Below are 26,469 nucleotides of genomic sequence, written 5' to 3'. Positions count from 1 at the left end.
TGTGGAGCGGCTGTGTGGCTCCACGCTGCCAACCGCTACTGTCCACTACCTTTACTTTCAATATAAGGTAAGCTCCCACCTATAATTGGATAACTATACACTGCTTTTATATATTAACATATACCCTCATACTCATTACTTCTTGTCTCTCTCTATGGGCTTATTTCTATGGCAGTCTCATCAGAAGTGGGGATCAGGAATAGTAATGTTCTAATCAGCAAGTTTTACATGAATTTCGGTACAAGCCATCGCTAACCCCTGACTGATACCAGATCCCCCTCTTTCAATCAAACCATAATTGATGATGTCAGCTAATCATTGAGAGCTGCAGACATGTAGCTAAGAGGCTGCTGCAACTCTGATCTCTGTTACTATCACACACAGCTATAAAGTCCTAGAGGGTAAGTGTAATGTGTACTTTAAATTCACTACCATTATGAACACGCAATACTAGGGGGTATTCTAAAACATTATATACAAACATTCATCTCTATTTTTCAATATAAAATAATATATTTTATAACTACACTTTTATAATTGTCTATCCTCTGCACATAGCCAGGACATTAATTACCCACCTAAACTAATTCATTTGATATTTCAACGTAACGTGAATAATTGCATATACTATCTTTCCCTTCTCCCACCCCCCCTCCCTTTTTTCCCCCCCTCCCCATTTTGTTGCATACAGGTATATACACTGTTTATATTATTGGCAATTCAATGCCATAATACCTATGATACACACTCTCAACTAATATCCTAATTTAGTAACACACCTTTGCTATCTCCTTCCCCCACTCCCCCCTCCCCTCCCCCTCTTCCCCCCACCCTTTTCCCACTTTTGCCCCCCACCTTTTCCTCCCTTTCCTCCCCCCTCCCCCAATTCCCCCCCCTCCCCTTCCCCTCTGCCATTCCCCCCCCCTCCCTTTCCCTTCCCCTCTTCCCTCCCCTCCTCCCCATTCCCCCCTCCTCCTCCTCCTCCCTCTCCTTTTCCGTCCTACCATTTAGTAGCTCTACCCTTGTTGGAGTTGAATAGACCCATCAAATATTATAGCCCTATTATGTTACATACGTCCCCACAATGTTTGATTATCACCCGGACTCTGCGGGTCAGGTACATCCCATTGGGTCTTAAACAGCACACTGAGGTCAGAAATGCTTCAATTCTGCCTGCACGGTGTTTTTGATTGTCCATAGAAATAAATCCAGAAGGGAATTGACATCTGTACTATAAACCTTCACTGCTGTGGTCAATTTTGGTAAATTTTGTTTGGGTACAACGTTGCACGACCACGCAATTGTCAGTTAAAGTGACGCAGTACCAAATCGCAAAAAATGGCCTGGTCATTGAGCAGCCAAATCTTCCGGGGCTGAAGCGGTTAAATAAACCTTACATCAAAATGACTTATGAATGCTGCAATGCAACCTGTGCTTTGTGACACAAGTCATTTTGGGTAACGTTGTTAGTCAGTCCAGGACCTAAAGCTGCTCATTGTCTGTATTCTTTATCTGCAGTTATAAACATTGTTTATATCTTGCAGATATTAAATTCTATATGTTTGAATTATGTAGCATTACATAGGGCCAAGGGAGAGAAGAAAATCTTTAGTTTAATGTGTATGACATTAATCACAACTGAAGAGGCATCAAAGGAAAAATAATTCATTATTTTAATAGTTGTCAACCGACGGTTCAAAAAAACACAATCACAATAAACCATTTTCTGAAATCAACGTCTCTGAGTAATTTTCACATGTTCTGTATTTTGGCCATTGGGAACTGTTAAACCAAGATGTATATTGCAATATTACTTTCATGAAAAATGTTAAAAAGAGGGTTAGATCAGATCTTGAAGTCTCCTTTCACAATCCTCAGGAACATAAACACCTTCATTAGGTTTCTCTGGAAGAAATCATTACATATAATAGCAAGAGTACTGTGATCTGGATTCCCCAAAGAGCTCAATAAACCAAACAAGTCTTGACCACAGCAGTGAAGGTTTATAGTACAGATGTCAATTCCCTTCTGGATTTATTTCTATGGACAATCAAAAACACAGTGCAGGCAGAATTGAAGCATTTCTGACCTCAGTGTGCCGTTTATTTCATCCTTACTCACAAGATTTATTTTCTGAGAGACTGCTGCTCTAATCATGCCATTATCCAACATAAAAATCTGCTGGGAAGGCTGAAAACATGTTCTCCATGTGAGAGCTTTCATTCAAATGTGCAGCAAAGTGGCACCAATTATAGAGCGACCATTTTTGACACACTGCGTAACCAAGCTAATTGAAGGGGCTAGGCTATATTATGACATCTCAGTGGTAGGTTACGGATATATCACTCAGTGCTGTCAAAACAAACAAACTGCTCCAGTAAGTTAAAATGCACCAACAGGCACAACAAATTACTAGTTTTAAACTTTAGTCTAATAGGCTATCAGTATTTAATAGTGCAGTAGACAAATGTGGTGAATGGCAGTTAATTACCTGTGAACTCAGGAGGCAAAATAAAACTACTACTAAAAATACTGCCTCCTACAGCAGACCTAATTTTACCTGCTTTACTCAGAGCTAAAATATTAATATTAAAGTAAGCCAGACATAAGGAAAACCAGTGGAAACTAAAAAAAAGTGCAAAGGCCTGACACAATTCAGTGCATCCATAGAGTCTCCAGAACCACATATGATGTCCTTGCATCCAACGGTGCAGGAGCCTCTCAGTGGGATGTCAAAGCCTTGCCATTGCATTGCCGGATTTAGAGTGGGGTTCGCTTTTGCTTTGACCTTTAGGAGGTCAGTCTTTGCACACTTGCAGGCCAAAATGAAAATGGGCACTCTATTTAAAAGTAAATCTAAACTTTGAAAAAGTATACTTTTATAATTTTGTAAAGCAATGTACATAAATCAGGATTGCATTCTTTTGTATCGCCTTACTTTGTCCATATTTTCTTTTCCTCCAATGTGCATACCTGTGGACGTTTTGTAGTTGATTTACTAAAAGCAAGTAAGCTGTTTGCAAATAAATTATTTTGCAAAATAGTTTTCCCTTAGCTTAGCGAATGTGGTGAAAAGTCACTTTGCAAAGAATACCCAATCATGTGCAATATAAAAACAGTGGGGGTTATTTACAAAAGGAAAATCCACTTTGCACTACAAGTGCACTTGAAAGTGCAGTTGCTGTAGATCTGAGGGGGACATGCAAGGAAAATAAAAAACAGCATTTCGGCTTGCACGTGATTGGATGATAAAATCAGCAGAGCTTCCCCCTCACTTCAGATCTTCCCCTCAGATCTACAGTGACTGGACTTCCAATTTGTAGTGCAAAGTGGATTTGCCTTTCGTAAATAACCCCCAGTATTTTTGTTTGAACATGACTGGATGATGAAAGTCAGCAGAGCTTTGCCTCATTCATGAAGCTAATGGAAAGTTCTTACTTGTCTTTAGTAAATCAACCCCTTTGCATCAACTCCCTGAGAATATGTTCACACTCCAGCAGCAACTAAACATCATAGGTTTCACTACAGAATGAGCCAGCACACTGCACATTGTAACCACTGCTTATAGTCCATTTCAGGAATACACAGGACTCACAGAGAGACACATCTACATTGTATGTGGGAGCATGGCTAAGGAGAGAGAAGCTGTGCCTAGCTCATTGTAAGCCACAACACCAAAAGCCAGGGACCACATGATCTAAATTTTGTGTTATGGTATATAGGGGTAATGAAATGAGCTGACATTCAGTGCATGAAACTGCACTAAGATCTACCCACAATCTTTCTGTAATATTGAGTGTTTTTAAACGCATATTAAAGTACTATGTATGTCATGTTGGCTACTTTGTAAAAGTTAGTTCTTTTGTTTTCAGAGCCTCACACAGCTTCTTAGAAGATCTTAGGACCATTGAGTGTAGGCAACACACCTTGAGATGCTCCAGGGATAAGAGAATTTATTATTTTACCAGTCTGTTAAATTTAGTGCATACAGTCAATAGTTATTGTTCATCACAGTTGGAATGATTATGTTATGTTTATTTGCTAAAATATGTAATCAATTAACCATGTAAGTTTTCTTCTACAAAAAAATAAATAAATAAAATGTACATTTATTGAGCAGATATTTTGAGTTATTATTGCCTTAACCAAAAGTTATTTTTGATGTCTCTTTTCACAGACTTTCGCTTCCATATTTTTGAAAAAGTATGAAATACAGATTTGGACATAAACCACTTGACAGATCTCTGTAGTTCACTGCAATCATTTAATCTCCAGCCTTAACATCATTACAGATATTAACCACACAGGTAAGGCGTTGTTTTCAGCATGTCAATAGACTCAAAGACTAATGTTGTGGGAAAGAGCATTTAGGTATGAATATTGTGTAGCCCTTGGAAGAAAGAAGAGCAAATATGGCTGTCCCCATGTACATACGCTAATGCTGGCCTCTCTCTAAATAATCTTGTCATCTAGCTGTCTCCAGCTTCATGTTCTCTTTTTTTTTTTTTTAAGGTATAATTTTTATTGCTTACACAAAAACAGATGAACAAATACACAAATTGACATGTGTTAATATTGGAACGAACAGCGCTCAATCATTAATGAAGTACAGTTACATTGTATCCAGTCAGTGAGTACAGAGCAACATAAAAGTCTCATTTTTACCTTCTGAAATCAGGCATGGTGACAGAAAAAAAAAAATTTTTTTATAAACGTATGTATTCCTGTAAATTAAGGAGCAGGTGGTATAGTGCGATCTGAACTAACTCAACGGTTCCAAATCTTAGCAAATTTTTTTGGGCATCCTCTGGCCTCATACGTCAATTTGTATAAGGGTATAGCTTGGTTGACTATAGTGAGCCAAAGGGCTATAGTGGGTGGGGATTGGGGTTTCCAATGCATAGTTATTGATTTCTTCGCATAGAACAGGACTATACGCAGAAAGGTTTGCACATTTGTAGATACACCTTCATCATCTATATATCCTAGCATGCAGCTGAAGGGATTACATATATATATACTAAGTAGTTGAGTGAGGGAGCTAAGAGCCGTGACTTCCGACCAGAATTTCATAATCGGTGGACACTCCCACATCAAGTGGAAAAAATCTTAGTCTTTTTAATTTATAGAGTAAACAAGGAGTGAAATAGGACCTGTATAAAAATTTGGTTTGAATAACTTTGTATTGAGAAGAGATGACAGAAGGTACCTGGAGAGGGAGTACTTTCCGTCAGATATGCTCTGTCAGCTCCGGTATGTCAGAGTGCCATTTACTTTCCGTGATGCAAATTCTAGTAGTCTTATGCCGCGTACACACGATCGCACATTCATTCACAACAAAATCCCTTTTTATTCCAACGGATGTTGGCTCAAACTTGTCTTGCATACACATGGTCACACAAATCTTGTCGGAAGATACGCCAAGAACGCTTTGACGTACAACACGTACGACACCACTAGAAAAGGGAAGTTCAATACCAAGTGCGCCACCCTTTGGGCTCCTTCTGCTAATCTCGTGTTAGTAGAAGTTTGGTGAGAGACGATTCGCGCTTTTCGCGCTTTTCAGATGAGGACGTGTGCACTTGCACTTGTGAAATGCAAATCCTCTTCCACAACATCCACATCACCTAAAATTAAAAAACACACCATGTATTATAAATATGCAGGCATACATCTATTACCTAAAGCTGTGGTCTCAGACACTCACCTGTTGGGGTCACTATTTCGCCCAATTCATAAACCTCTCCTTCCTCCACATCTTCTGGTTGTGGTGTGGGGATTTGCTTTTCTTTCGGAGGTGGGGGGTCCCTGGTGTCCTCAGATGTCCCAAGTCTTTTCTCCCCTATGTGAATTTAAAAAAAAGGTATACTTAGCACACAGATATTTGAGGCCAGAAATAGTAATATGAAACATTGCTTGGAAGTGTCGTACAGTTGTCTTATTTGGCAGAGTTCCAAGCTGAAGACATTTTTTCTCTTTCTAAAGCTGGAATACTTACCCTTTTTGAACAATTTTCACACATGGAGAGACCCCTAGTATCCACTGGAGCACCTGTGTGGGACATCCTAAAAAGTTTGTTCTGGTGTCCCACACTAGTGCTCCTGTGCCCAGATGTGTAAACAGTGCTGAGTGTTCTCTCCTTACACTGAATCAAGTATTCATTTCATTCTAGTACAAACCCATCAAGACAACAATGTACTAAACTTCTTTCAATACAAATAGGCCTGAACAAATGTAGTTAACCTGTATCTACAAAAAACATCGTATTAGTGGGCGAACGAACGATGTTTACCACGAACCTCAAACCTGACATTTTAAACTGTACAACAGTAGCAGCATGCAAGTAATAATAATAATAGGAACACACGACAACTACTTACTTTTTTGAAGAACTCTTTTGATCTTTTTGTACTGATCATGCTCTCTCAATTTCAGGTCTGACCAGCGTTTCCTCAATTGATCCTTGGATTGTCATACCCCAAAATTCCTGTGCAGACTTTTCATAACTTTAGCCATGATCTTGTACGTAACCGGGTGACCCCGCCCCCCTCTGATGCACGGGGACATCCCTATGGTTTTTCCATAGTGTCAAAGGGGGTGGGGCCATCCGGTTACATAACCGGGTAGCCCGCCCCCTCTGATGCTATGGTGAAGCCATAGGGTTGTCCCCGTGCGTCAGAGGGGGCAGGGTCACCCAGCGATGTCACCGTGTGGCCCCACCCTCAGTTATAAAAGAGCTTTCACCTGAGAGGACCAGGTGCCTCCCATGTAGGTGGGTCGGTCGTGTTAATAAAGGACTTGTCCCCAAGCAGTGTCATGTAATTTTTAACATTTTCACACTTTTTTTGTGAAATGGTAGGGGTACATTTGTAGCCTGTTACCATTTAACACAGGGGGGAGGCCGGGATCTGGAGGTCCCCTTATTAAAGGGGGCTTCCAGATTCTGATAAGCCCCCGCCCGCAGACCCCCACAACCACTGGGCAAGGGTTGTGGGGATAAGGCCCTTGTCCCCATCAACATGGGGACAAGGTGCTTTGGGGGGCTACCCCAAAGCACCCTCCCCATGTTAGGGCATGTGGCCTAGGACGGTTCAGGAGGGGGGGCGCTCTCTCATCCCCCCTCTTTTCCTGCAGCCTGCCAGGTTGCATGCTTGGATAAGGGTCTGGTATGGATTTTTGGGGGGACCCCCACACCATTTTTTTCTTAATTTTGGCACGGGGTTCCCCTTAAAATCCATATCAGACCTGAAGGGCCTGGTATGGAATTTGGGGGGACCCCCACGCAATTTTTTTTTTTAGTTTTGGTTCGGGTTCCCCTTAATATTCATACCAGATCCAAAGGGCCTGGTAATAGATTGTGGGGGAATCCCATGCCGTTTTTTTCAATGACTTTTATGTGTATTGCCGGGACCGACAATTCATTATAGCCGCGAGTACTTTTAAATCACTTTTTTTCCTTTAGAAATGTCATTTTGTGCAGGCACTGTTGTAAACACGGAAACATGTGCATCTTTACAGGCATACTCTAGACAACCCCCAGGTATACAATGTTAAAGGAATATTTCACTTTTATTGTTTCACTTTTTATTAAAATCACTGTTTCCGAAAAAACGGCCGTTTTTAAAACTTTTTTTGTATTGATACATGTCCCCTGGGGCAGGACCCAGGTCCCCAAACACTTTTTATGACAATAACTTGCATATAAGCCTTTAAAATTAGCACTTTTGATTTTTCATGTTCGTGTCCCATAGACTTTAGCGGTGTTCGCGTGTTCGAACAAATTTTTTGCCTGTTTGCGTGTTCTGCTGCGAATCGAACCGAGGGGTGTTCGGCTCATCCCTAATCCTAAGTAAATGTGAAATCAGTAGTTCTCTGAAATGCATATACCATTCTATATAGAATCCATCCAATACTGGTGTCTTGTTTCTATCAAAGGACTGGATGGCATCCCCTATTTCATAGGTCGTTAAAGGGGCATCGAGCAAGGAGACCTGAGGTTCTAGCAATTTGGAAGTGAGATATTAGGCAAATAATCGTCTAATTCTACAATAGTGTAGTGGGCCCCAGTAGAATATAGTGTGGAGTAGGGATGAGCTTCGTGTTCGAGTCGAACCCATGTTCGACTCGAACATCGGCTGTTCGATCGTTCGCCGAATTGCGAACGTTATGGGCCGTTCGCGCTAAATTCGTGTGGCGCGTCACGGCCCATAATTCACTGCGGCATCGCAGTGCATTGCTGGCTGATGATTGGCCAAGCATGCACTATGACCCGCATGCTTGGCCAATCACAGCGCCGTCAGTAGAGAGAGCTGTAATTGGCCAAAGCCAGGGTGGCTTTGGCCAATTATGGCTCAGGGGATTTAGTACACACCCCACACTATATAAGGCCGCCTGCACGGCGGCCCTGTGTAGTGTGTGTTCCGGTGTGCTGAGAGATAGAGAGAGAGAGAGACAGTGTCATTTGATTTGAGTTAGATAGATTAGGCAGAACAGTCAGTCAGTTAGCTGCACTTACAGTGTATTGTGTATATATATGCATCCCAGGTGTTGCATATATATATATACACTGTATTCAGTTTAGCTAGATCCGTTCCTGTTATCTTCTATCTAGACTATTTACATTTAATGCAGTGCGTCCTGCTCACAGTGTTCAGCTAGATCCGTTCCTGTTATCTTCTAGACTATTTACATTTAGTGCAGTGCGTCCTGCTCACAGTGTTCAGCTAGATCCGTTCCTGTTATCTTCTAGACTATTTACATTTAGTGCAGTGCGTCCTGCTCACAGTGTTCAGCTAGATCCGTTCCTGTTAAATTCCTACTGACAGGCAGGCTTGTCTGGTTACAGTATATAAAGCTACCTGAAGAAAATTACAGGTGTTCTATTTGATCCTATTAGTACCACGGTCAGGCAGCTAGACTATTTACATTTAGTACAGTGCGTCCTGCTCACAGTGTTCAGCTAGATCCGTTCCTGTTATCTTCCTACTGACAGGCAGGCTTGTCTGGTTACAGTATATAAAGCTACCTGAAGAAAATTACAGGTGTTCTATTTGATCCTATTAGTACCACGGTCAGGCAGCTAGACTATTTACATTTAGTACAGTGCGTCCTGCTCACAGTGTACAGCTAGATCCGTTCCTGTTATCTTCCTACTGACAGGCAGGCTTGTCTGGTTACAGTATATAAAGCTACCTGAAGAAAATTACAGGTGTTCTATTTGATCCTATTAGTACCACGGTCAGGCAGCTAGACTATTTACATTTAGTACAGTGCGTCCTGCTCACAGTGTTCAGCTAGATCCGTTCCTGTTATCTTCCTACTGACAGGCAGGCTTGTCTGGTTACAGTATATAAAGCTACCTGAAGAAAATTACAGGTGTTCTATTTGATCCTATTAGTACCACGGTCAGGCAGCTAGACTATTTACATTTAGTACAGTGCGTCCTGCTCACAGTGTACAGCTAGATCCGTTCCTGTTATCTTCCTACTGACAGGCAGGCTTGTCTGGTTACAGTATATAAAGCTACCTGAAGAAAATTACAGGTGTTCTATTTGATCCTATTAGTACCACGGTCAGGCAGCTAGACTATTTACATTTAGTACAGTGCGTCCTGCTCACAGTGTTCAGCTAGATCCGTTCCTGTTATCTTCCTACTGACAGGCAGGCTTGTCTGGTTACAGTATATAAAGCTACCTGAAGAAAATTACAGGTGTTCTATTTGATCCTATTAGTACCACGGTCAGGCAGCTAGACTATTTACATTTAGTACAGTGCGTCCTGCTCACAGTGTACAGCTAGATCCGTTCCTGTTATCTTCCTACTGACAGGCAGGCTTGTCTGGTTACTGTATATAAAGCTACCTGAAGAAAATTACAGGTGTTCTATTTGATCCTATTAGTACCACGGTCAGGCAGCTAGACTATTTACATTTAGTACAGTGCGTCCTGCTCACAGTGTTCAGCTAGATCCGTTCCTGTTATCTTCCTACTGACAGGCAGGCTTGTCTGGTTACAGTATATAAAGCTACCTGAAGAAAATTACAGGTGTTCTATTTGATCCTATTAGTACCACGGTCAGGCAGCTAGACTATTTACATTTAGTACAGTGCGTCCTGCTCACAGTGTTCAGCTAGATCCGTTCCTGTTATCTTCCTACTGACAGGCAGGCTTGTCTGGTTACAGTATATAAAGCTACTTGAAGAAAATTACAGGTGTTCTATCCCAGCTTAGTGCAGCTACAGGCCATTAGTATGTCTGGAAGGCCAAGAAGGAGAGGCAGACAGTCACAAGCCAATAAGAGAGGGCAAGCAGGCTCTGTGTCTAGTGCTGGTCGTGGAGACGGTGCATCCTCATCAGCACGTGGCCATGGGACACGCTTGGCCTTTTTTTCGGCAGCTGGCCGTGTTGAGCCGCAACATGCGGAAGACTTGGTCGAGTGGATGACCAAGCCGTCCTCATCCTCCTCATCCTCTCTCACCCATGCCCAGGGTGCTTTGTCTGGCAAAGCAGCGGCCTCTTCCCTCAGCTCAATGTCATCAGTGACTCCTTCCCTAGCTCCACCATGTCCTCATGAGGATTCCCTCGAACTGTTTGACCACAGTGTTGGGTACATGCTCCAGGAGGATGCCCAGTGTTTGGAAGGCTCTGATGACGATACTGAGCTCGATGAAGGCAGTAACATGAGCACGGACAGAGGGGGTGCCCAAGAAGGACAGCAATCTGGCAGTCATGCTCCCCCTGCTGCAGCATACTGCCAGGTTTGCTCCAGTGATGAGGAGGGAGGGGATGATGAGGTCACTGACTCAACGTGGGTGCCTGATAGGAGAGAGGAGGAGGAGGAGGAGGAGGAGGAGAAGGAGGAGGAGGAGGAGGCGGCGGCACATCACCAACGAGGCAGGATGCCCTCCAGGGGCCAGCCTAAGGGCAGCACATTGACTGCATCACACCCCAAAGCTCCACATGTGCAGGGCGCTGCAGTCTCTGCGCGTTATTCAAAAAGTTCTTTGGTGTGGGCCTTTTTTGAGACGAGTGCATCAGATCGCACCGCTGCTATTTGCAACATATGTCTCAAGCGTATCTCGCGTGGCCAAAACATCTCCCGCTTGGGTACCACATGCTTGACCAGACATATGTTGACCTGCCATGCAGTTCGTTGGCAAGCGTATCTAAAAGACCCACACCAAAGAACAAAGAGGATCTCTCCTTGCTCCTCATCAGCTGAGATTTCCAACCCCACTAGACCTTCAGTCCTCTCTGAGACCTGCAGTGAGAGGAATGAAGGTGTAGAATTAGGTGTGTCACAGCCAAGTACTTGTGGGCAATCTGCTTTTGGTACACCGACGTCAGATTGTACCAGGCAAATTTCCCTGCCCCAGCTGCTGCACCGCCGAAAGAAGTTTGCTCCCAGCCATCCACATGCCCAGCGGTTGAATGCTAGCTTGGCAAAATTGCTAGCACTTCAACTGCTGCCTTTTCAGTTGGTAGACTCTGCCCCCTTCCGTGAGTTTGTGGAATGTGCGGTTCCTCAGTGGCAGGTACCCAAACGCCACTTTTTCTCACGGAAGGCGATTCCGGCTCTCTACCGGCATGTGGAAGGCAATGTCCATGCCTCGCTGGACAGGGCGGTCAGCGGTAAGGTGCATATTACCGCTGACTCATGGTCCAGCAGGCATGGACAGGGACGTTACCTAAGTTTCACGGCGCATTGGGTGACTCTGCTGGCAGCTGGGAAGGATGCAGGACAAGGTGCAGTAGTGTTGGAGGTTGTTCCGCCACCACGCCTCCAAAATGCTGATTGTGACACACCTCTCTCCTCCACCCCCTCCTCTTCTTCTTCCTCCATGGCCTCTTCCTCGGAACCAGCGGTGCTCCGTAGGCGTTCAAGGGGCTACGCAAGTACGCAGGCCAAAAGATGCCATGCGGTGCTTGAGCTGGTGTGCTTGGGGGACAGGAGCCACACTGGGGCAGAGGTTTTGTCAGCTCTGCAGGGGCAGGTTCAGAGGTGGTTGACGCCACGCCAACTTAAGGCAGGAATGGTGGTTTGCGACAATGGCACCAACCTCCTCTCTGCCCTCCGACAGGGACAAATGACCCATGTGCCCTGTTTGGCTCACGTCCTTAACTTGGTGGTGCAGCGGTTCTTGGGCAGGTACCCGGGCTTACAGGATGTCCTGAGGCAGGCCAGGAAAGTCTGTGTGCATTTCCGCCGATCATATAATGCCAGTGCTCGGCTGACGGACCTCCAAAAGGAGTTTAACCTGCCCAAGAACCGCCTAATCTGTGACATGCCCACCAGGTGGAACTCAACGTTGGCCATGCTGCAGCGGCTGCACACGCAGCAGAGGGCCATCAATGAGTACCTGTGCGACTATGGCACCAGGACAGGGTCAGGGGAGCTTGGTTTTTTTTCCCCACGCCAGTGGGCCATGATCAGGGATGCATGCACTGTCCTGTCACCATTCGAGGAGGCCACGAGGATGGTGAGCAGTGACAGTGCATGCATCAGTGACACTGTCCCCCTTGTCCACCTGTTGGAGCACACGCTGCGTGGAATAATGGACAGGGCACTTGAGGCAGAACAGAGGCAGGAAGAGGAGGACTTCCTTAGCTCTCAAGGCCCCCTTTATCCAGACAGTGTTCCTGCGTGCCCGCCGATCACACAGGAAGAGGACGAGGAGGAAGAGGAGGAGGAGGAAGATTGTGTCAGTATGGAGGTGGAGCCTGGCACTCAGCATCAGCAGCAGTCTTTAAGGGATCAGTCCCAAGAAACACATGGACTTGTACGTGGCTGGGAGGAGGTGGCTGCGGACCATGTCGTTCTTAGTGACCCAGAGGACTCCGGACCGAATGCCTCAGCAAACCTACGCTGCATGGCCTCCCTGATCCTGCAAAGCCTGCGTAAGGATCCTCGTATTCGTGGTATCAAGGAGAAGGACCAATACTGGCTGGCAACCCTCCTTGATCCACGTTACAAGGGTAAGGTTGCGGACCTTATCTTGCCATCGCAGAGGGAGCAGAGGATGAAACATCTTCGGGAGGCCTTGCAGAAAGGTCTGTGCAACGCGTTCCCAGAGACTGGGAGGTTACAAACTCCTGTTTCTGGACAACGTGTTGCTGAGGCTTCGGTCAGTCAAAGAAGGAGCGGTGGAGAAGGTGGCCGTCTGACCGATGCGTTCAGACAATTTTTTGGTCCGCAGCCCCAAGGTATGATCGGTTCCAGCAACCATCGCCAGCGTCTGTTTTACATGGTGCAGGAATACCTAGGGGCAAGATCAGACTTGGACACCTTTCCCACCGAAAATCCTCTGGGTTACTGGGTCTTGAGGATGGATCACTGGCCAGAGCTTGCACAGTATGCAATTGAGCTACTGGCCTGTCCTGCATCCAGCGTTCTTTCGGAACGCACATTCAGTGCTGCTGGAGGCGTGGTAACCGATCACAGGGTGCGTCTGTCCACCGACTCGGTCGATCGGCTGACCTTCATAAAAATGAATGAGTCTTGGATCACCACCAGCTACCAAGCACCTGATGCTGATGTAACCGAATAATTTTTTTTGAAATCTCAGATCCCTTCAAAGACTGCCTATGCTGATGCTGAGTGACTATCCCTGAGTAATTATCCTCTTCCTCCTCAATCATCACGCTGATAGCTTGTAAGAACATTTTTGGTTCTGGGCGCCACCACCAGTGCCTAAGGCACAATTTTTCAGCCCCTGTTTAACAGGGGCGTGTAATTACAATTTTTGATGTAATACTTTGCAGCAGGGCTCGTTCCTGCATTCCAACTAGAGTGTCTGTGAGGGGTTGCAGTGTTGTGGCACCAGCACCAGTGCCTAAGGCCCAATTTTTCTGCCCCTGTCTAACAGGGGCGTGTAATTACAATTTTTGATGCAATACTTTGCAGCAGGGCTCGTTCCTGCGTTCCAACTAGAGTGTCTGTGAGGGGTTGCAGTGTTGTGGCACCAGCACCAGTGCCTAAGGCCCAATTTTTCTGCCCCTGTCTAACAGGGGCGTGTAATTACAATTTTTGATGCAATACTTTGCAGCAGGGCTCGTTCCTGCGTTCCAACTAGAGTGTCTGTGAGGGGTTGCAGTGTTGTGGCACCAGCACCAGTGCCTAAGGCCTAATTTTTCAGCTCCTGTTCAACAGGGGCATGTAATTACAATTCTTGATCTAATATTTCACAGCAGGGCCCTGTGAGGGCTTACAGTGTTGTGGCCACAGCAACACCTAAGGCCCAAATTTCTGCTGAGTATATAGGGCAGGACCCTACTTTCCAACATCTAACTTACAAACGACTCCTACTTGCAAACGGAAGGAGACAACAGGAAGTGAGATGAAATCTACCCCTAGGAAGGGAAATTCTTTCCTGTAAGAGTTAATATGGGAAAACAATTTCTCCTTTCCACTGATGCTTTCCAATCCTTGTTCCACAAAAAAACCCAAATTTTCAAAAAACATTTTTCATTGGGACAAAAAAGTGAGGTGAAATCTTCTGAAGAGGAGGAAAGACAGCAAAACAAATGTCACAGGGGTGATAACCCTTCCCTATGTTTTCCAAAAAGCTTAGAAAAGATTTTTTGGCTGGAGCTAAACACGTTAAAAATGTTCAAAATTACAAACAGATTCTACTTAACAACAAACCTACAGTCCCTGTCTTGTTTGCACCGCCTGTATACTGCTGTTCAGAGTATATAGGGCCTGGTGGCCCCACACCTTTCCTTATTTTAATTTGGGTGCGGGGTTCCCCTTAATATCCATACAAGACCCAAAGGGCCTGGTAATGGACTGGGGGGTACCCATGCCGTTTGTCTCACTGATTTTCATCCATATTGCCATGACCCGACATGACATTAAACCCGCAAGCAGTTTTAAATGAGATTTTTTCCTTTAAAAATGACATTTGGTGCAGGGACTGTTCTAAACATGGGAAACACGCGTCACTTTACAGGCATACTATAGACACCCCCCAGGTACGATATTTAAAGGAATATTTCACTTTTTTTTTTTACTTTAAGCATCATTAAAATCACTGCTCCCGAAAAAACGGCCGTTTTTAAAAGTTTTTTTTGCATTGATACATGTCCCCTGGGGTAGGACCCGGGTCCCCAAACCCTTTTTAGGACAATACCATGCAAATTAGCCTTTAAAATGAGCACTTTTGATTTCGAACGTTCGAGTCCCATAGACGTCAATGGTGTTCTAACGTTCGTGCGAACTTTCAGTCCGTTCGCGGGTTCTGGTGCGAACCGAACCGGGGGGTGTTCGGCTCATCCCTAGTGTGGAGTAAAATGTAACAAAAGCCTCCACTAGCTCCCTATTCTGTTCCACTATTATACCCTCTGAATTCTTAAATCTGGGAATGTTGCATGGCTGATAGTCTAGAGAGACAAGCTAGCAGGCGACTATTTTTGTCACCAAATTCGAAAGTCGCTGGTTTTGGTACAGCAGCTTTTTCTGAGTACGTTCCAGTAGCACTCTCTGGCCTTGCGTCGCCAGACAGCGTGTGTCTCGGGAGTAGGGGACACAGAGTAGGCAGCCTCCACCATACAAAGCTCCCCCTCCACATCCACCAGTCTGGAATGAGATGCCTTACGGGCCTGTCCAATGGCTGCAGCAAAGAAGCCATGCATGGTGGCCTTAAAGGTGTCCTAGACCACAGGGACAGAAGAGGTCCATGTATTGGTGGCCCAGTAAGAGTTCATACCAGCCAGTCCCTGGTCTGAGACGGCCTGGCCACAGCGGGCTCAGCCTTCACAACCGAAAAGAGGGCAGTACTCCCAGAGCTAGGTCCACCAGCAAGAGAGAGTGATTAGACACCACCCTGGTGAGATATTTAACGTCACTCACCATGTCAATCATATCAAAGTAAAGTAAACATAAATCAATATGTGACAGTGTACCATGAGAATCAGACTGGCAGGAATATTCCCTCCCATCCGCATGTTGCCACCTCCAGGCCTCCACTAGGTCGAACTGGGTCAGATAAGAGCCTAAGGGAATGAAGGGTGAGGTGGAGCACCAAAACCTGTCAAGGGAAATGTCAAGGATCGTATTATAGTCCCCAGCTATCAACAGAGGGCCCTCCACAATTCCCAAGATGGAGGTCAGCACACGATCAAAAAATTGCTTAATAAAAGGTGGCGGGGTGTATAGACTAGTCACCATGTAAGGTTTAACGTGGAGTTTGAGTACAACTATCACAAAGCAGCCACCAGGATCTAGTTTAATATGTTTAATAGTGACAGGAGCTGATTTAGCTATGAGAATAGACATGCCCCGGGAGTATGTGGAGTATGTAGAGTGGATGGCATATGCCATTTTTGCCCTTTTAAGAGCCATAACCCTGGAGCCTTGTAAATTAATTTCCTGGAGTAGAATCACATGCAGATTGTGTTGCGCCAAATATTCAAACATCAGTGAATGTTTAACTTTGGAGTTAAGCCTCTAACATTCCAGGAGATCAAATGTAGTTTAGGCATAACCATGCAGTGTATACCATGATGAAGAATATTACCTATATTGCATTAAGGTTGACCACATCCTGAAAATCTGTAACCCCAGTATAGCATGAGTTAATATAGACAACAGGTAGATGATAAGGAACATTAGTTCTGTTGCAGCTGTAGACTGGATATCAAGGCGGCCGATCAGGCCAGAGACCAGAGAAAAAAAAAAGGCTCAAAAAAGAAAAAAAAAACAACATAACCCAAGAACAAGGGAAGCAGATAAAACACCCCTAACCCATCCAGGCACCAAAACACTTTGTTCCCAAAACCAAAACTGCAAAGCAGGGGGGACATGGTGTAGTCCCACAACCAACAAACCGTGGTGGGTGGTGAGAAAGTTCGCAGTAGTAAGGTTCCATCTGTGCCCGCAAGGTAGAATATATTAAGCAACCCGGGCCCTATAGAGATTAGGGATGGGCCGAATGGACCCCTGTTCGGTTCACACCAGAACTTTCTAACACCATGAAAGTTTGGACCCGAATAACGAACCCCATTAAAGCCAATGGGACCCAAATGTTAAAAATCAAACGTGCCTATTTTGAAGGCTTATATGCAAGTAATTGGGCATACAATGGTTATAGGGGTCCGGGTCCTGCCCTGGGGGATATGTATCAATAAAAAAAAAAGTTTGTGAAAAACGTCATTTTTAAATGAGCAATGATTTTTGCATTTTTAAAGTGAAAGCATGAAAATTAAAAATTCCTTCCAATATAGTGCCTGGGGTCACCTTAGTCTACCTGTAAAGGTGTAAAGGGGCAGATCTGTACCATGTGTAGAATCTGCTGCAGCAATAATTGCATTTATAAAGCCCAAAAAAATAAAATTTTCCCTGCAAGCTGCCTTTATTTTGCTCAGCAACAGTTGGGGAGCCAGTGTGTATGATGAGGCCACAATGTAGTGCCCTGGGAACAAGATTAGAGATTTTTTGGATACATTCTCGCATCACTTTGACTTTGTATAGATGTAAAGGGTGCGTAAAAATTGGTCTTTGGGTGTTGGTGGCGCCTTCCCACCGTAACCCTATAGTCTTGATGAAAGCAAGAATTGGCCTTGCTGTAAAAAATTGCAATGATATGCACCTGTCAAACAGCTTGCAGAAAAATTACTCTTTGTGGACAAGGAGGCAGGTTTTTCCACTCTGGCAACTGCAGGGGACTGCACACTTGTCTTTGCTTGCGTGATATAGCATGAGGAGGATGAGGAAGGTTTAGTAAACCAGTCCACCACCTCCTCTACATGCTGTGGCTGAATAGCATGGGCAAACTCACTAAACAGAGGAAATTATGCCCTGCCTGAGGACTGCTGACCACCACGTCCACCTTTGCCTGTGGACACATTTGTTGCTGGCTCCCTTACAGTGCCAAGGGAATGTCTGCCTCTCCTTGTTGTCCTCTCAGACATTATTGGGAGGGAGGGGGCGGTGCTTATAAGCAAATGTAAAGAAGAAGTGGAAATCTGTACGTAGATGCACTTTAGTTAAGTGGTGTTTGGTGCACTTTAATTTGACTACTACACAGACACATGCCACAGATACACTATGATATACTGCAATATAATGCGTCAAACGTACAGTGACGCACAGAACTATATGGCGTTAAACTGGCAGTAACGCACGCAAAACTATATGGCGTTAAACTGGCAGTAACCCACACAGAAGTAAATGGCGTTAAACTGGCAGTAACGCGCAAAACTATCAGTCATTAAACTGTCAGTAACGCACACAGAACTATATAGCGTTAAACTGGCAGTAACGCACACAAAACTATATGGCGTTAAACTGGCAGTAACGCACACAAAACGATATGGTGTTAAACTGGCAGTAACCCACACAGAAGTAAATGGCGTTAAACTGGCAGTAACGCGCAAAACTATATGGCATTAAACTGGCAGTAACGCACACAGAACTATATGGCGTTAAACTGGCAGTAACGCACACAAAACTATATGGCGTTAAACTGGCAGTAACGCACACAAAACGATATGGTGTTAAACTGTCAGTAACGCACACAGAAGTAATGGCGTTAAACTGTCAGTAACGCAATCAAATAGACAGTGTTCAACAGTCACTACACTGACGCTATCTGAACTGTCCCTACTCTAGCTATACACTAATGTATGTATGAATGACACGGTCTCACTACACTACAGTGAAACTATCTGAGCTGTCCCTACTCTAGCTGCACACTATGCACACTATGCAAAGCTGAATGATGGTCCTCCTCACTACACTCACACTATCCCTAGACTGACAATAAACTAATATTCTACAATGACAATAGCACTGAACAGAGCCCGTTCTATCTCTCTCCACGCCAAAATCACACTGAAAATGGCTGCCATTGAAAGAATACTTTTATTCTATGGGGCAGGAATGAGCCATGATTGGATAAAGTCATGACAGTGTCCAATCATGACTCTGACAGTGCTCTGTGCCCTGGTTGGCTGAAGTTTTTACTGCTTCAGCCAATCAGGGCTTGCAATGCACTGTTCAGCGCCGCAATGCATTGTAGTCAGTTTGGGGGCCGATGAAACGGTTGAACGGCCCGTTTCTTCGGCTGTTCATAAAGCGTCCGAACAGTGAAAGTTGAGCTCGAACTTATGCTCAGGCCGAACCATTCGCCCATCCCTAATAGAGATATTCCATAGACCATAGCAGGATATGACCAAGATAATGGCTTCTACAATCCTCCAGGATTAGTTTTAGAATATTAGATAGGAGTTTGTGGTAACGGCTCACCAGCCTCTAGGGTGAGAAATACCAGAAATGGAACATAAAGAAGCTTGCGTTCTCTGCGGATAACCAGGTGCAGTAGTGTGGATGAGAAGTTGCAAGCTTGGAAGAAAGGTAATCACAGGTTATCGAAGAGATCTCCAGTGTTGGTGTCGCAGATCAGGAGGCTCCAGAGTGTCCACCCAGTGGGCTGTATCTTTCGGATCTGTGAAAAAGTAGGCATTGCCCTTATGAATGATCCTCAGCCATGCAAGATATAGCATGCTTTAAGGTAGTTGAAGGTCCCGCAGCCTTCTCTTAATGGCCAGGAAAGTAGCCCTCTGTTTCTGTGTAGTCACTGAGAAATCTGGAAAAATAGTGATCCCATTGCCATTGAAGGATATATGTTCCTTTACTTGAGCAGCCCTTAGAACTGCTTCCCTGTCCCTGAAGTGCAGCAGTTTGATAAGCATAGCACGGGGTGGTGCCCCAGAGGGTAAAGGGCACAGGGGAACTCTATGCACTCGTTCTATGGCGAATAATGGAGAGAAGGTGGAGACGCCAAAGGTAGATGTAAACCAACACCTCAGGGGCCGTGCCCTCTGAACCCTCCAGGAGTCCCAAGAAAGGCAGATTATTATGCCTTAGCCGATCCTTCATATCTGTTAGCTTATCAGTGGCATAATCTTGGGTTTGGCACAATTCCCTGACAGAGGCTTGTAGAGGATGGGTGTCATCCTCCAAATCTCCTATGCGTTGTTCTGCATTGGTCACTCTGTGATGGAGACTATGCATATCTTGTTTCAGGAAGGATAGATCTGTTTTGATAGAGTCTGAGTTGTAAGGGAAGCATGGCTGTGCTGAATAGCCTCCATGATCTGTGCCAGTGTGGGTTCTGCAGTGCCTGTGTCAGCATGATCAGAGCTGGGGAAGAGAGGAGCTGTGTCCTCAGGCTGACAGGCTGAGAGAGCAATAGGGGTTGTCAGGGCTAGAAGCAGGGGAGGGTTTGTGACTCATCCTTCCCTGGGACATGCTGCGCTGCTGTGGATGAGGAGGATGGCTGGTTGCGTGCCCGTCCATGAGGCTGGCCAGCGCCATTTCGCTGCGGCTGAGATGGAGAGAGCAGCGGTGGGAATTCCGCAATATCCTCCATAGCAGGGCCGTATTTCACCATCCCCAGGTGATCTCAGGGGTCTCAGGAGGCTGGTGGGTCCTTGTAGAAGTGAGCAGGTCAGCAGGATCATGTGAGGATTCAAGCGGAATGGACAGAGCTCAGACGATCTGCTTCCTCATATCCCGGTAGTCGGCCACGCCCCCAGCTTCATGTTTTCTTAGTTATTAACCAATAGGGATGAGCTTCGAGTTAGGGTCGAACCCATGTTCGACTCGAACATCGCATGTTCGACCGTTCATCAAATTGCGAACGATATGGGCCGTTCGCGCCAAATTCGAGTGGTGCGTAACGGCTCATAATTCACTGCGGCATTGCAGTGCATTGCTGGCTGATGATTGACCAAGCATGCACTATGACCCGCATGCTTGGCCAATCACAGCGCCGTCTGTACAGAGAGTGGCTTTGGCCAATTATGGCTCAGGGGGTTTAGTACACGCCCCACACTATATAAGGTCGTCTGCACGTCGGCCCTGTGTAGTGTGTTCCGGTGTTGAGAGAGAGATAGAGAGAGAGACAGTGTCATTTGATTTAAGTTAGATAGAGTAGGCAGTTACCTGCACTTACAGTGTATTGTGTATATATATGCATCCTAGTTGTTGTGTATATATATATATATATATATATATATATATATATATATATACATACACTGTATTCAGTTTAGCTAGATCCGTTCCTGTTATTCTCTTCCTACTGACAGGCAGGCAGGTGTTTTTACAGTATTTACAGCTACCTGAAGAAAATTGCTGGTGTTCTTCTGATCCTATTAGTCCTATTAGCTACAGTATTTACAGTTAGTGTAGTGCGTCCTCTGCACAGTGTGCACCTAAAGCTACCTGAAGAAAATTGGTGGTGTTCTTCTGATCCTATTAGTACCGCAGGCAGCTTGTCAGGAAAGGGTCCGTCCGCTAGTAAGCTATATCATTTGATGTGCAGTACTGGGGTCCACCAGCAGGAGTCTCCTGGCAGTTTGGAACTGTCAGGGGAATCTTTCCCTGTTGGTGTTATTTCATATTTTGGCCGCAGTACTGACGTCCACCAATGGATGGATCCTGGCATTATGGAGCAGACAACATTCCCTGCGCTCAGGTGTTACGTGAAGACAATTATTGTCAGTCCCATAAATACCCAGCAAGCCATACACATGCTTGCCTTGGTATGTCTTTCCTTGAGCCCTAACCTGCAGCCTGCATCCTGTTTACCTGATTCCTGAAACCTGATTCCTGTTCCTGAGACCTGATTCCTGTTGTTCCTGTTCCCTGTCTGTTTCCTTGCTCTAGACCCTGAGCCTTGTATCTGACCCGTCCCTCCTGTGATCCATCCATCCTCTCTTGTCCTGTTTGTTTTCCCTTTCCCAGCTGCTGACCTCCCGTTGACGACCCTGGCCTGGCTCTGTTTGTGATCTCGGTATTTTCCTTACTTGTATATATTTGTTCTGTTATTATTATTTGTGGGGTTCTGTTTTGTATTGGTTGTGGTGCACTGAGTCATATTGGAGGTGGTTGTGTTATATTTATTCATTTATCTTTAATAAATCATTTATATTTTCACTTATACACGTCTGGGTTTCCTTTGTTACAGTCCACACAGTTCTGGTCTTATCTGGTATATTACACAGCTGCAGTATTTACAAGTTAGTGTAGTGCATCCTCTGCACAGTGGGCACCTAAAGCTATCTGAAGAAAATTGGTGGTGTTCTTCTGATCCTATTAGTACCGCAGGCAGCTGCAGTATTTACAAGTTAGTGTAGTGCGTCCTCTGCACAGTGTGTGCCTAAAGCTACCTGAAGAAAATTGGTGGTGTTCTTCTGGTCCTATTAGTACCGTAGGCAGCTGCTATATTTACAAGTTAGTGTAGTGCGTCCTCTGCACAGTGTGCACCTAAAGCTACCTGAAGAAAATTGGTGGTGTTCTTCTGATCCTATTAGTACCACAGGCAGCTGCAGTATTTACAAGTTAGTGTAGTGCAACCTCTGAACAGTGTGCACCTAAAGCTACCAGAAGAAAATTGGTGGTGTTCTTCTGATCCTATTAGTACCACAGGCAGCTGCAGTATTAACAAGTTAGTGTAGTGCGTCCTCTGCACAGTGTGCACCTAAAGCTACCTGAAGAAAATTGGTGTTGTTCTTCTGATCCTATTAGTATCGCAGGCAGCTGCAGTATTAACAAGTTAGTGTAGTGCGTCCTCTGCACAGTGTGCACCTAAAGCTACCTGAAGACAATTGCTGTTCTGATCCTATTAATACCACAGGCAGGCAGCTACAGTATTTACAGTTAGTGTACTGTGTCCTCTTCACAGTGTGCACCTAAAGCTATCTGAAGAAAATTGGTGGTGTTCTTCTGATCCTATTAGTACCACAGGCAGGCAGCTACAGTATTTACAGTTAGTGTACTGTGTCCTCTGCACAGTGTGCACCTAAAGCTACCTGAAGACAATTGCTGTTGTTCTGATCCTATTAATACCACAGGCAGGCAGCTACAGTATTTACAGTTAGTGTACTGTATCCTCTGCACAGTATGTACCTAAAGCTACCTGAAGACAATTGCTGTTGTTCTGATCCTACTAATACCAAAGGCAGGCAGCTACAGTATTTACAGTAATGCCCCGTACACACGGTCGGATTTTCCGATGGACATTGTCCGATCGGAGCGTGTTGTCGGAAATTCCGACCGTGTGTGGGCGCCATCGGACATTTTCCATCGGATTTTCCGACACACAAAGTTGGACGCACAAAGTGCCACGCATGCTCAGAAGAAATTCCGACATGGGACAGCTCGTTCTGGTAAACTTAGCGTTCGCAATGGATACAGCACTTTCGTCACGCTGCAATGTAAAAAATGGTTTAATACAGCGCACTCTCTTCTTCTTTATAATGTGACAAGAATTAAGTAGTTTTGCTGCTCATATTCACACACACTTCTCACAAAGTTTTATTTGTGTTTTTTTAGTGGGATTCCCTCAATATATTGTTATTAGTTGTCACATCTGACAGTTTTATATTTTTTATGTTTTTTTTATTTTGGATTTTAAGCCTTTTTTTTTTCTTTAATGTTTGGATTTTTTCCAAGGCTGATCTTTGTTCAATGTTATTTTTATTTTTACTCCAGAATATTTTTGTGTGTGTTTTGTGTGGCAAGTTACCCCAACACCATTGATATCTTTTATTATTTAATCTCCATGAGATTTTTTGTTGTTGGTGTCCCTTGTTCATTTCACATTGTATATTAGAAATGTACCTGAATCCTCACAAACAAACCATCATTTTTGAAGTAAAACACATAGGAGAGTATAATTCAAAACAAAAATCCTTTATTAAGGGCTCAGAACCAAACAAAGAGGAAGGCAACACTGGATCAACAGGAGAAATTAGTGAAGCCTGGGACCCCCACGGCAGACATCAATTCTTAAACCTCAAAATTGGTGGCCTGAGGAGTCCATATGTAAGGGAGGGCAGTCTGGTCCGGGATTCACAGAGATCCGGATAGCAGCAGACATCAGTGTCCCCAGGCTGTGGTACCACAAGAGGCTGCATCTTTTGGCCGACCAGACTGGATCCAGGGTCCTCACTGTCTGGTCTTCCTTTCACACTTCCTTCCGGGCTGTGGCTGTGCAGTTGGAGATGTGGCAGGAGGAGGAGTAGGACCTGGAGGAGGAGTAGGACCTGCAGGAGGAGGAGGAGGACCATCGCGAAGGTGTGTTTGAGGTGTAATTTGGCCCCTCATACCTTTCGCCAGAGCCTCTGATATGAGGGCCTCACACATGGCTTTTTGGCCCTCCTCCATCCTCTGCATTTTATATGCTATGAATGCAGCAAAGTTCTCCTGCCTAATGTGTGTGGTGCTCCCAGGACCTCTGTAGCCCTACAAAAAAATCTGATAGCCGCCTCCTCTAGGGTACTCCTCCTACTGCCACTTTCTCTTTCCAGGGGGGATGGAGGGACCTGCAGATCAGCCAGCCGGCTCGGCCCGGCCACCTCCTGGCTGAGACTTCCCTGTGTATGAAAAAGGACATGGTTTTAGTTTTTGCATCATCAATCACAATCCTAAATTAGTACTCCCAACTAACATCTAGTTCACATCATTGATTGGACAAGCAGAAATATTTAGAGGAATGCTATACCTGGCTCAATCTGGGCTCCTCCACATGTGGCCTGGAAGGCCCAGGTTGGGCGTCAGAAGCCTCAGCCGGGGGGGAAGGAAGCGTGGAAGGAAGACTGGAGAGTGATGACCTGGGTTCAGTCTGGCCTGCCAGAAAGTGCAGCCTGTCGTAGTACAACATCCTGGGGACATAGATGTCACCTGCTGCTCCGGATCTCTGCGAATCCAGGACTTTATTGCGCTCCCTCAGATATGTGCTCCTCAGGCCACCAATTAATATCTTTAAATAAGTGATGTCTGCCGTGGGGATCACCTGCTTCACAATTTCACACAATTGCTCCAGTGCTGCCTTCCTCTTTGCTTGGTTCTTGTAATGGGGGTGTTTAATCTCCCACAGACAGGGCAGCTCCCTTAGCATCTCTATGAAGACTGAAATGAAGTCCTGATCTTTCAGTACCATATCCATGTTCACTGCAAGACACAACACAAGACAAAGCCTAATGTCACACCAAACTCTCCTAATCTTGTTACAATATAGGCCTCAATCTATAGAAGCAGTATAGGCCCAAGTTTGTCTCTTACCTTCGTTCTTACGATCGCCGCGTTCAATGCTCCTTCCTCCGCTCACAGATCAAACGTAATACGCACGCGTGTTACGCTTTATATACACTGCGCATGCGTGTAACTCCGCCCGCCCCTGACGTTCTTTCTAGTGTATTCCCCGCCCCTTTTCGTTCGGCGCAGTGGGGGAAGAGCATGATGGCGGACATACAGCAGGTGCGGGCTAATTGTAGCAACGAGGAGGAGGAGGAGGAAAGGGCGGATCCAGGCACGTCCCGATCCAGAAGGAGACGTTTTAAGGCCACAAATATGTCGTTTGGGGAGATGTTGGAGATGGTCGACATCATGAGGAAGTCCGACTATGACGGAAAATATGGGCCTTACCCCAACCCCAACATCCGAAAGGCCAAAATCATGGCGAAAGTGGTCAGGAGTCTAGAGCGGAATTTCGGGGTACGAAGGTCTAAAGATCAGCTCAGGAAGCGGTGGTCGGACCTGAAGTTGAGAGAGCCAGAGCAGTACCGAAAGATCCGGAGAGTGCTGCAAAAAAGTAAGTAGTTGTGCTGTGTTCCTATTCTTTCTGTCTTTATTACGTTCGTTCTGCTCCATATGCTTTGATTAGTTGTAACGTTTCCAAAGGTCAACTTTAATGTTCATGGGCACATTATTCGTTCGTATCAAACATTTTTCTTTCGGCCTCTAGAACACCATTGTTTAGGCCATATGCATTTTTACACATTTTTGGGGGCCTACTTGGATGCCAAATATTTGTTTGTGTAGATGGGTTTGTTACTAGAATGAAATGCAAACTAGATTGTGTGTAAGGAGAGGACACTGAGCAGCTGTTTTCACATCTGGACACTGGAGCACTAGTGTGGGACACAAGAACACCATTTTTATTAGGGGGCCACACAGGTGCTCCAGTGTATACTATAGGGGGGTCTCCATCTGTGAAGCTTGTACCAAACAGGTAAAGTATTGCAGCTTGACAAAGGGCAATAAAAAATATACATCTTGGAACTCGGCTAAAATAGACAATTGTACCCCACTTCCAAGCAATGTTTCCTATTTCTATAGTTCTGCCATCAAATATCTGTGTGCTAAGTATACCATTTTTGTTTTACATAGGGGAGAAAAGACTCGGACACCCCTCATCCCAGGAGACCAGAGACCCCCCACCTCTGGAAGAAGGTGAAATACCAAACCAAGAAGAAGAGCAGGAGGAAGAAGAAGACGTGGTGGAGATTGGCACCACAACAGGTGAGTGTCTGCAACCACAGACTCAGGTAAAAGAGATGGATGTTGGCAGATTTTTGAGACCTGTTTTTTTTGTTCTTTATCTCTTTTTAGGTGATCGTGATGTGAGGGATCCAGAACGCTTTACATCTGAAAGTGCCCAGATACTGATCGGGGAGATCA

This window comes from Aquarana catesbeiana, linkage group LG05 (assembly GCF_042186555.1).
Source record: "Aquarana catesbeiana isolate 2022-GZ linkage group LG05, ASM4218655v1, whole genome shotgun sequence".
In the NCBI taxonomy this organism is placed as follows: domain Eukaryota; kingdom Metazoa; phylum Chordata; class Amphibia; order Anura; family Ranidae; genus Aquarana; species Aquarana catesbeiana.
The sequence above is the reverse complement of the archived record's forward strand: the minus strand, read 5'-3'. Positions refer to the sequence as shown.